This window comes from Dermacentor variabilis, chromosome 2 (assembly GCF_050947875.1).
Source record: "Dermacentor variabilis isolate Ectoservices chromosome 2, ASM5094787v1, whole genome shotgun sequence".
Taxonomy (NCBI): domain Eukaryota; kingdom Metazoa; phylum Arthropoda; class Arachnida; order Ixodida; family Ixodidae; genus Dermacentor; species Dermacentor variabilis.
Window position 1 is genome coordinate 172,674,490 of NC_134569.1, and position 12,605 is coordinate 172,687,094.

Sequence of the window (12,605 nt, forward strand, 5' to 3'; positions counted from 1 at the left end):
TTTTTGAGTTATTTATATTGATTTTTGCAAACATATTACCACCCGATCGGTGGCCTATCCGCCATAGTGCTTTGTGCCATTAATTGCGGCTTCATCGTCATCATCATCATCAACCCCGCCGGAAAAAGCACCTTATTGGTGCGGCTCATCGTTGCGAGAAAGGTACTGTTTGAGACTGCTGACGTGGTTATGTAAGACAAAAGGTAAAGGCACGGTGTCATCCAGTGCAGACACTTCATATGTGACACGTGCCACCGGGCGAAAGATGCGGTAAGGGCTGTAGTATCGCGAGAGGAGTTTCTCGGAAAGGCCAACACGCCGAGTTGGAGACCAAACTAGCACAGAGCACCTGGTTCCTATTCCACTTCGTGATGGCGCTGGTCGTAACGGCACTTCTGTTCAGTCTGTGAAGCAGATAGACGAATGCGGGCAATCTGACGTGCTTGGGTCGCTGTGGCTATGACATCTCGAGTGTACTCTGACGAGAAGTCAAGTGAGGTCGAAAGGAGAGTCTCGAAAGGTAAAGCCGGCTCACGACCGAACAGCAGATAGAAGGGTGAGTAGCCAGCTGTGTCGTGGCGCGAGGAATTGCAAGCGAACGTGACAAATGGTAGAGCAGTGTCCCGATCTCGATGATCGGAGGGAACATACATTGCTAGAATGTCAGTTATTTTGCGGTTCAGGCGTTCGGTAATACCATTAGTTATAGGATGGTAAGTGGTAGTAACCTTGGGTTTAGTAGCACATTATCGAAGTAAGTCGTCTATGACTTTGGCAAGAACGTATCTGCCGCGATCGGTGAGAAGTTGACGAGGTGTACCGTTCTGCAAGATAACGTCGTGAAGCAAGAAACCAACGATGTCCGTTGCGCAACTGGTCGGTAGGTATCTAGTAATAGCAGAGCGAGTTGTAAAGTCCGTAGCGACGGCATACGCCTATTTCCATTCTTTGATATAGGGAATGGTCCGAGAAGATCAACGCCAACCCGTAACAAAGGGTGAGGCCGGTCAATATATCCAAAGGCCACAGCAGACCAGCAGGATGCACAACGGGTATTTTCGGTTGTCGACACAACTCACACGCGGCAACATAGCGCGGGATGGAGCAGTTGAAACGGGGCCAGAGGATCCGTCGCCGAATTTGGTAATAGGCCCAAGTGACGCCAAGGTGTCCAGCGATGGGAATGTCGTGCACTTTCTGGAGTACAATCTGTCGAAGATGCGACGGAATGGCGGTTAGGAGCTGGGGCCGGTCGGGGTGCATGTTGCGGCGATACAGGATGCCATTTTGTAGCACGAACATGTGAAGGGATGGTTCAGACAGGATTGGAGAGCCGGCATTCGGTAATGTGTCGTAACGATTCTTTGCGTTGTTATTTACCACCAATGTCTTTCAAGGCAGTGAGCGCAAGAACCCCGATCAGTGCGGTATCCACTAAACAATCTGGTGCATCAACGGGATGACGAGACAGGCAGTCGGCGGCCTGATGTTCACGACCCGACATGTAGACCACAGTGTATGTGTATTCCTGCAGCCGTAGGGCCCAGTGAACGAGGTGCCCGGTGGGAGCCTTCTGGGAGAAAGCCAATAAAGGGCGTGGTGATGGGTTGTAACTGCAAATGTCGCCTATATATATCCGGTCGGAACTTGCCCACCGCCCAAATAAGGGCGAGGCACTCGCGCTAGGTAATCGAGTAATTGCGCTTGCCTGGAAGGAGGAGGCGGCTGGCGTAGGCCATAATGCTGTTTTGCCCACATTGGCTTTGACCTAAAATTGCGCCGATGCCGTAGTCACTGGCGTCAGTGCGAATGTCAGTCGGAGCGGAGGCGTCATAATAGGCTAGGACAGGAGGCATGGTAAGCAGGGTGATGAACTGCGAGAAAGCAGGCGCTTGTTAAGAGCCCCAGCAGAAAGGAACGAAAGGAACGAAGGAGGTCAGTCAGAGGACGGGCAATATGGGAAAAACTTTCCACAAATCTGCGGAAGTGCAAAGGCCATGAAAGCTTCGAACATCTTTGGCACAAGTTGGTACGGGGAAATTCAGCACAGCATGAGCTTTAGCGTGGTCGGGGCGAATGCCTGAGGAATTGAATAGATGTCCGAGCATGATTATTTGGCGGGGATGGAAGTGGCACTTGGACGAGTTCAGCTGCAAGCCAGTGGGGCGAAAAACAGAAAGAACACTTGAAAGTCTTTCATGATGTGTCTCAAAAGTTAAAGGCAATACTGTGACCTTATCCAAGTAGCACAGACAGATGGACCAATTCAAGCCACGCAAGAGCATGTCCATCAAACCTTCAAAGGTGGCCGGGGCATTGCACAAGCAAAAAGGCATTACCCTGAACTGATATAGGCCCTCCGGTGTGACGAACGCGGTCTTTTTATGGTCCATTTTATCAACGGAAATTTGCCAATATCGAGAGTTAAGGCCAATTGATGAAAAATAAGTGGTACTGTGGAGACAATGCAGAGCTTCGTCAGTGCGGGGAAGTGGATATGCATTTTTTCTGGTTATCGTGTTTAGATGACGATAGTCAAATCATAATCGCCAGCTGTTATCCTTCTTATTGAAGAGAACAGAGGAAGGCCATGGGCTGGAAAAGTAATAAGTAATCCCTTTGGCAAGCATTTTGTGAACCTCGCTCTGGATAACTTGTCGCTGAGAGAGAGACAAGCGGTATGGGCGTCGGCGAACAGGTGCTGCATCACCCCTAGTGATACGATGCTTCACGACCGTAGTTTGACCCAAAGCGCGATTGTTCAGGAGGAAAATATCTGAGTACCACTCGAAGAGGCAACGGAGCTCTGCGGCTTGTTGGGTTGAGTGGTGCGGAGCAATAATCTTAGTAAAGTCGTTGGGCGGAGCAGATGCAGAAGGCACCGAATGAGCACTGCTCGAAAGTGGCAGAACAGATAGAGCGGAAATGTTGCACTCGTGCGACGTAGCCAAAGTGGCAAGGGACTTGCCCTGAGGAAGTACTTGTGTGCACTGTCCGAAATTTAGGATAGGATGGCATGTCTGATTGTCCGCTACAGGAACGGTGGTGTGTGGGAAGGAGGCATTGTGAGAAAGCAGGACTGAATTCTTGGGAGCAGTACAAAGATCCGCAGAACAAAGATGAATTGGAGCTTGGGCAGGAAGGTTAACGGGAAGGGGTAGGTCAAGTTGTACAACAACGGCTGAACAGTCAATCAGAACAGAATGGGCGGTCAAAAAGTCGAGCCCGAGGATCACAGCGTGAGGGCAACGTTCGAGCACATTAAAAAGGAACGTGTGGCAGCTGGCGACACTCACCCGTGCAGTACACATTCCAAGCAAAGGCCGAGTTCTATCGTCGACGACCTAAAGCAGTCGAATCGGAGCAGGAGGGAGTACTTTGTTCAAGCACGTTCGAAGCTCCGCACTCAAGATGAAAATTTGCGCTCAACTGTCAATGACTGCTATAACGCGCAAATGATCCACGTCCATGTCCAGGAGGTTCCTATCAGTAGGCAGGGTAAGCAGAGGAATTTCACGCCGGAGTGTTAGAGCAGCGTAACATCCAGGAACTGCCCCAGTTAGCTTCCCGTCGGAGAACGGCGACGATAAGCTGGGGACGGCGAGCAAGGCAGCTGGGGCGAACGTGAGCGGCGACTGTGTCGCGATGGCGAGCGGCTAGTCGTAGTGGTTCGAGCGCTGTCAGGTGTGTCTTCAACCTTGGTGGAGTATGTCTGTGGGCGAGGATTCGCTGGGTAGGGCAGTACGCGGGAAGGCTTGGTCGAGGGTGGGCTGGCCAGGAACTTCCGCAGTGGCGAGGGATAAGGCCCACGCATCCACAATAAAAGCATATGGGTCTATCATGATCTGGCCGCCAGTCGGCCAGGTTGCAATAGCTCGGATATGGACCGTATTGGCTATGTTGAACAGGGCATAGGCAGCAGACGAAGAGAAGTCAGGATTGTTGGCGCAGCAGATGGACGGAAGTCCCTCATTGACAAGTTGTTCGCGAATGACCGACTGAATGAGAGACACGAGCGGCCGTGAATCTTCAAAGCACAGTGTCATTGGTGTGGCACGAGACTCTGCTTCGGTTTCTCATCCGGAAAATAATTACGACGTTCGCGCAGGAGGTGGGCCAAGCCGTAAACAAATGTGTCCCACGTCGATGAAGCTGTGGTATTGGGTAGAGGCGTAAGCTGTTGAACTATGCGGCGGCCGTGCTCAAAGCGGTGACATTCGTTAATGATATCATTGACCGGTGTTGTATTCTTGTAAATAAGCAGGGTAAACGCGTCGTCCACAATGTCTTTTAAGAAGTGGCTGAGCTTGTCTACCTCTGCCATATTATTATCTAACTTGCGGCAAAGAGCGAGGACATCCTGGATGTACGCCACGTAAGATGCAATGGACGTCAGTGCCCGGGTCCCAAGATATTTCTTAGCACCACGATGGCGGCCGACGGGCTAGCCGAACAAATCTCTCAGCTTCTGTTTACACTGTTCGCTTCGGATTAGCGGGACATGACATCACTCGTCTTCTAACGCCGCATTAGGGGAAAGTGACCGGACAATGACAACGCAGGGGTTAAAAAGAGAGACGGACGCTTGGAGACCGCGGTTGCTATAGCTTGATCATGAACTTATTTTATGTATTTCTTGCAAAACTATTGTTGGTATTGTAATGCAAACGTGCGCGTTTAAATGTCGTGAATATCGGGCGTAACATCACGTTCCCTCACTCCTCCACACGGAATGAATACCACACAATTTCGGACCCCCGCGCGCAACACTGGATGGCAGCGATAATATATTCTGCGCGGTGCTTTGACTTCGCATGGTGAGTGCAGGATCTCTTCTTCTTTACAATTTCCATGCTTGACGCAGTTCTTCGTAATGACATGGGTTTTGGAAGCCTTGTTGAAAGACACCTTGCTTCTACACTCAATTTCTTGGGGAAACTTGTCGGCGAACAGGTACCTATTGATTGGAGGAAGTTGCCCAGGACGGGCCCTAAGCGCGACATGCGGAGCATTCGGGATTGATTGTGGGAAGCAGCTAAAAAAGGCCAGGGTCATCAATGCAATAGAGGCAAGTGGCCGAGATGACAGGGAGATAGTGAAAGCTTGGGAGCATATCCATGACCACAAAAAGCAAGAGGAGGATGGTTGTATGAGGTAGGACTAAGAGTACGAAAACAAAATGAAAAAAATTGGAAGGGAGACCAAGCAGCTCAGGGTTCAGCGAGCACGGTTTAGTCTGCGCAATTTCAGGGACGGTGAAGGTACTCAATGTTGTCTGCCCTTTTTCCAGCAGGTGTTCACAGAGATAAAGCTAGACCGCGACATTTGGCCTCTTAGTTTGTTGGGAGTGCTACCCTTTCACGTGTCCTGTTGATTAGCTCGCCTTTCCGATGAGGAAATCAGCACTTACGGTAAAGTGATGAGTGCGCCACTCCGGCATTTTGGTATTCATCTTGAGCGCGAGAAGGAAGGCCATGATTACAACTGCAAAGTTCGTTCTTTGGAAGAGACTGGCGTCGGGTCCGTTAAGGGAATGGCACGGAAAGTGCGAGGTGGCGAAACACATAGGGACAGAGCGGAAGTAGAGCGAACACGTTGCTACTGTACAAACAGGGGCCATTCCGGAGGCCGTCGTTTGCGTGGACGAGGCTTGTTCCAGTAGCCATGAGAAGGTTAAATAGGCGCTGGTGACCACCCTCGTATCCGAGCATATGGGCGACTTTCCCGAATCGTCGAGGATATATACCAGGATATGGTGGCGGCCGAGTCGAGAAAGGGCCCGACGCAGAAAAAGGGAACGGATATCGCATTCGGCTCCAACGTCGGTGACTGCGCAAAGAAGGCGTACACCGAAACCGAGCAAGCAGCCATCCTGCACAGCCCTACTTGCGGGGACGAGGCTTGATCCAGCAACCCTAATAGGATCAGTGTAGGGCTGGATACCTTGCGCGTGCCCCAGCAGTTGAGTGACTTTGGCATGCCTGAGAATATAGAAGGAAGTAGAGACAACGTCGATTCCGAAAGGCGTTACTTACGGCGACGAGGCTTGATTCATTAGCCATAACAGAGTAAAGGAGGCGCCGAAAGCCTTCCTCGTACCTGCGAACGTGAACGATCTTCCGCAATCGCCAAAAGCAGAAAAGGTTATGGCCGCGAGGCAGGGCAGGAAAGCGACACAGGGCGTTTTCAGCAGCAAATTCGCTGACTACAGACGAGCCACTTTCGAGAATAAAAATGCGGAGCAGGCTTTGGGACAATCGTGAATCTTGGTTGGGCCGATTTGTGTAGATAACCATCAAAAGTAGAGGTTTGCAAAGACAGACCACTGCTGGGTAATTCCAGGCTTATAGAGTAGGTGCAATATCGGTTACCATTACATAAGTTTGATAAGCTGAAGCGTGTTTGGAAAATAATTTTTGTACAAGGTTTTTGTACACTGACTGAGTGTACTTTTTTTAAGTTTTCAATACGACTCTCTGAATTGATTGAGTATAGAGTTAAATCGGTCACGAAAGCCCGATATGTTTCGCATTAGCGGCGCTGGTACTGGCAAGTGACATTGACCAAACGAGCAACTGAGCACGCGGCACTAATCCCTTTGGCCATTTTGATCGCTGTCAGGAGTCCCGTGATTCAAAGGAGGCTTTTATATTGTTTTTGTTTGGCGACTGGACAGTCACGCGACACGTAGGAGAAAGAATTGTTCGGAAGGGCGGAGTTTCGGAACACGGGAAAGATTAGCGGGAGTGGAGCCCGATTCCTTTCTACGAATTTTAGCCTATGCTTACATTGTGACGCGATTGACATCGATCTTGCAGCCGTTTCGTGGAGCCTGGGCTCACTCTGATTCGCAGCCCTGGTTTATTATTCTTTCTGTCATTTCATGAGTTATCTAATGTAATGTAACCATTCCACAGCGATAATCGGGCCTCATGGTGGCGAGTGCTTCTTGTGCCACCAATGAGCATTGAGTTACGGCTGAGGGGCTGAGTGCAGTCACAGTTGGTCGAAAAAGCGACGTGGTAGACCACAATGCAGTATCTTGGGGTCATCTTTTATGGAACACAGGAGATTCCAAGACATATGTTGCGCCTGCATATGCGATATGTATTTATATATTATGAGACAAGGTTAAGGCAGCCAGTCTCTTCGTTATTCTTCCGAGCGAGAGCCCCACCCCCAGGCCCCGAACCGGTGATGATGAGTATGTAGATGTGAGAATATGAAGCGTATGAAAAATGCTCAAACTAATTTCCCGCGCGCGCAGGCGGCGAGCCAGGCCGCGACTTGGCCAGGAGGGAAGCACCGAACGGATCGTTTGAGGCGCGAAACGTGAACGATCTTAAAACCACGATAACGATGGTCCCAACAAACGTCTACGGGACTAACGCGATAGCTTACGGGGGATCTTTTTTCATAAATAATGTAGGATTCAAGGAAGCGGTATTCGAACTTCGCACACAAACTGGGTGTACGAATGGGCGTCCAAAGGAGCACTTCCTTTCCAGGACGGAAGGAGACGTCGTGATGAGAGATGTAACGTTGCTTGCGATCTACTTGACTGACTTCTGTGTTGAAGCGAGCACGTAGAAGTCATTCCTGAAACGTCTCGAGACAAACTATTCGGGTATACTGGCCGAGGTGTTAGTTGGGGCATTGAAGAAACCGGCGTCGATGGTGCATGTCCGGTGAACGGTCGTAAACTAGGTAGAAAAGTGAGTACCCCGCAGTTTGTTGGATAGCGGTATTGCGAGTAAACCCCGCAAAAAGTACAAGTTTGTCACAGTTGTCGTTGTTTGGCCCGATGTATATTGATATCATATCTGTTAGTGGCGACGAAATCGCTCCCTTAAGGCATTTGAGGGTGATTTGCGGATGTCGTTTTATGAACTGTGCCAGAAGCTCCGATCATTGATCATTGTTGAAATGAAAGTCCTGCCCCGGTCACTTAAGAGTACACGAGGTGCACCATGGCGCAGGACAGTGACATCCAGGAAGCAGGTGGGAACGTCTGAGGCCGCGTTAGAGCGTACAGGAGCGGTCTCTGTGTAACATGTGAGCTGATCAACAACTGTCCTGATCCATCGATCAGAGGGCCGACTACGTCCATCGCAACGATGGTAAAGAGTGTCTCGGGACATGGGATGCTGTTAAAAGCCCAGCAGGAGGCGAAGTTGGTCGTTTCTGCCATCGACATTGGACGCGAGAAGTGACGTACTTGGTCACGAAGCTACACATGCCTGGCGAAAAGAAACGGCTCCTAAGGCGGTGGTTTGTTTTATTGAAACCCAAATGGCCAGCAGATGGGTCATCATGAATGGCTTCAAGGACTTGTGCGGGCAGTGAACGTGGAAGAGCAGGCACCCAGCGGTGTCCGTCGGAGTTGTAAATGTAGCGGCGCAGCACATCGTTGTCGAGCTTAAATAGTCGCAGTTATCGACGTAATCTGGCATTTGGTGCAGGGGTAGTTCCGCACAGGCGTTGGATAATGCTGTGGCAGTAAGAATCAGAACGTTGACACGATGTGAACTGAGTGGCAAGATTGGATGATAACGTGCCAGTAATGACTAGAGGTAATAATTGGAGTGGAGACTTAGTATCATCGTCAAGTGGTGAGCAATGGAGAGATGTACTCGAACATATTAGTGGCAGGGGGCCACAAGAATGAGCGTCAGCATCTTGATGCTTTTTCCTAGACTTGGAGACAACGTCAAAGTCGTACTCTTGCAAGTGGACCTCCTAGTAACCAAGGCGTCCAGACAAATGTTGCAAATGACGACAACAGGCATAAGGCGTGGTGGTCGGTTATGACAGTTAAGTGGCGGCCATAATGATATGGTCGAAGTTTTTGTGTCGCACAAACTACTGTGAGACTTTACTGTTCTGTTATCAAGTAATTTTTTCCCATCGGTTAATGCGCGACTGGCATAAGCAACAACTTTCTCTCGTGTGGTGGTATCACCCTGTAGAAGGACAGCACCGATCCCGTGGCCACTAGGGTCGGTGTGCAAATAAGTTGGTGCGTTATCATCGAAGTGACTGAGGAGAGGTTCTGTGGTTAATGCTGACTTGAGGGTTTGGAAAGAAAGTTCGTAACCATCTGTCCATGAGAAAGCAGTGCCCGTCGGTGAACAAATTGTGCAGCGGTAACGCCATGGCAGCAAAACGACTGATGAAGTGGCGGAAGAAGGATGCCATGCTCAAGGAACATCTTAATTGTTTTTGATATTCAGTGCAAGGGATAGGTAATAAATGTGGCCCAACACTTTGATGATCTTTCTGGCAAAAATGCACTTCTTTGTGTTGAATTGGTGGCCAGCGTTGTAAATGTATGTGAAAACTTCGTGCAAACGCTCAAGGTGCTGACGAAAAGTCGTATAAAATAAAGATGGAATCTAAATAGCACAGGCAAGTCTCCCACTTAAGTCCACGTAAAACTGTGTCGATTATGCGTTCAAATGTTGCAGGAACATTACATAAACCGAAGGGCATGATTTTTAACTGGTAAAGTGCGCCTGGAGCTGCAAAGGCTGTCTTGTCCTTGCCCGCCTCGTGCATGGGGATTTGCCAGTACCCGGATTGGGGGTCTAGACTAGAAAAGTATTCTGCACCCTGGAGGGAGTGAATGGCATCGTTGATTCTTGGCATCGGATACACGTCTTTGCGCGTCGTCTTATTAAAGTCTCGACAATCGACGCAAAATCTTTACACAGCCGTGTTTCTTGCGAACCAACACAACAGGAGACGACCAAGAACAGGGCGATGGCCGAACGATGTGTGTTTTGAGTATGTAATCAACGTCATCCGCAATGATTTTCCGTTCTGCGGAAGTCACGCGATATGGGCGGTGGCGTACAATCGAACCGCCTTCGGTTTGGATGCAATTTACTGCGACGGAAGTGCGCGCCAGAAGCTTGAAGTGAACGTCAAATAGGGCGTTATGCTTTTGCAGTAGTGCCAAAAGGCCTTCTCTTCTGCGCAGCAGTGAGATCATGATTTATCGCGGCCGTCAAAGCAGCGGCATCAGTATGATCATCAGTTGTGGTAGACAAAGGTGGTGATTCGGTGTGAAGCGGATCCAGCAAAAGAGGTTCAGTGTCAGTAAAGCAAGTCACAGTAGTGCGCTGGGAGAGCACAACTGGTGAAGACGTAGGGTTACGAACAGCCAACAACACTCTGCAGTTCTGAAACCGCAACAGGCTAGGGGTAAGGCCAAGCCAGCCAGAAATGCAGCGACTGCTCGGCGCAAGGAACATATCACCTTTAACAATAGGGTGGGCAGTCAGCGTGAGAATATGCTCATTTCCCGCGCGAGTGAAACAGTTGGTAGACGTGACGAAACGTGGGCTGTGAGCATCGACAGCGGACGACGATTCAGGGTCCGTCAGATGAATAGTTCGCCGACGGTAAGATATAAAAGCTGATGCGGAGGACAGGAAGTCCCATCCCAAAATCATCGCGTAGGTACAAGAAGACAGCACGACAAACTGAATGTGGTGGAGGATGCCATCAATGAAAACACGTGCAGTGCAAACACTGGAAGGCTGAACAAGAACTGCATTAGCACAACGAAGGGGATGATTATTATACGGTGTCTTCAATTTCCCAATCGACCACACAAGTCAGTGCCAATAACGGAAAGCGATGCACGGGTGTCAGGCAAGGCTTCGGTTCGGACACCTTCAACACACACCAAAAGTATATTTCATCGGTGCTCCGCAGGAGTTTCACGTTCTCCAAAGGATGCAGCTTTCCGTCCTGAAGCTGCAGCATTTAGTTTTCCGGGCGGTGATCGGAGGACGGAGTAGCCGGTCGAAGAGGGGTAGAGGAGCGCCGCATCGGTGATGAAGAGCCACGACGCGGAAAACGGAACGAACTGGCAGCGTTGAAGTGCTATTGAAAGGTAGAGCGTCGTGGATAATAATCGTAGTAAGGACGCCAACGTTGCGGTACAGCGCCAGAAAACTCATCGCTTTAATGCCCGTCATAGCCCCGCCTTTCATCTTGCTTATGGCGTCGGCAAAACCTTAAAGCGTGGCCATGGAGCCCGGAATAGTAGCAAACCGGTCGAGGTGGGCTCCATGCGTTCTAAGATGGAAGGGATAGTTTTCCTCTAGTGATAGGATTCAGAGACACGTGGGGTACAGTTGGCTGTTGTGGTGACTGGTGGGAAGGTGGCACTATAGAGACAACCTGAGCGTAAGTTGTCGTTGGGGTAGGGGGCGGGTTCGAGACTTGCGAACAGGTCAAGGCATTTATCTCTCTACTCAGGATATGGCGTAGGCCGCCACCAGGAGGCGCCTTATGCGCCACAAGAGGGGTTGACGAAGCTTGGGCAACCAGTTCCTCACGGATGATGGAGCGAATCAAGGCACATAGCTCGCTGTCATTGGACGCCTTGCAATCAGATGTGTCAGGGTGTAAGCGGAGCATATGAAGGTCATCCAGACGCTGACACGTATGATGATGTAGGGGAAGGTAGTGGGGTTCAGCACTACAAGAGCATTGAATGCCATAGTCCCAATGCCCTTGAGCAGGTGGCGTGCACGCTCACTCTCAGCCATCGACGAGTTCACGCTGTGGCAGAGGGTGAGGACGTCTTCTGTGTACGAAGTGTACGACTCGCCCGAGTGCTTAACACGTTCAGCAATCTTCTTGGCGATATCGGAGCGGATAGACGAGCTCGCGAAAACCTGGTGTAGGTGTTGTTTAAAGGTGCTCCAGCTGACAAAATCGAGCTCATAATTGTAAAAGAAAGATTTCACGACGTCGGTTTGGTAGAAGGCGACGTGAGCAACTTTTGCGGATTCGTTCCAGTGGTTAAAGACACTCTGGCGCTCGTACAGCTTCAACCAGTCTTGAACGCCGTCAGCTGGAAGTCCAGCAAAGACCGGTGGATGCTACTGAGGGGTGGTGACCGTCCAAGAAAGGGTTCCCGCAGGAGCACGCAAGGTGCGTGTCGTGGTATTGGGCTGCTGGTCTTGGGACATGGTCGAGTGCAGTTGGTAAAAGCGGCGAACCGAGTGGAGCTCGAGGTGCATACAGTAGGTGAAGCTGGAGAGAGACCGAGAGCGAGAGGACAAAGAAACCGGACAGTACACTCCACCACTTCTGAGGCGAGGTTTCGGCAGCTAGTCTCTTTATTGTTCCGAGTGAGAGCCCCCCCCTACCAAGCCCCAAAACGGTGACTACGTGTATGTACAGGTGATTTTATATATATATATATATATATATGTGTGTGTGAATATACATCCTATATGCATACAACAAGCAAACCCCGGCCCTCAGTCCCCAGCAGCTGCGAAGCAACTGACCACGGCGGCGGTCAGACCTGTGACGCAGCAGAGGATGCTAAGAATCCCTGGATCCGGGCAGGCCCCCTTTGAAATCTGAACCGGGCAACGTTTAACGTTTGAACGTTATCTAGTGAGGCGAGTCTAGGAGTTCTATTGGAGGAATTAGAGGGCAGTAAATGGGATACCATGGGGCTCAGTGAAGTTAGGAGGCGAAAAGAAGCATATACAGTGCTAAAAAGCGGGTACGTCCTGTGCTACCGGGGCTTAAAGGAGAGACGAGAACTAGGAGTAGGATTAACTAAATAAGAG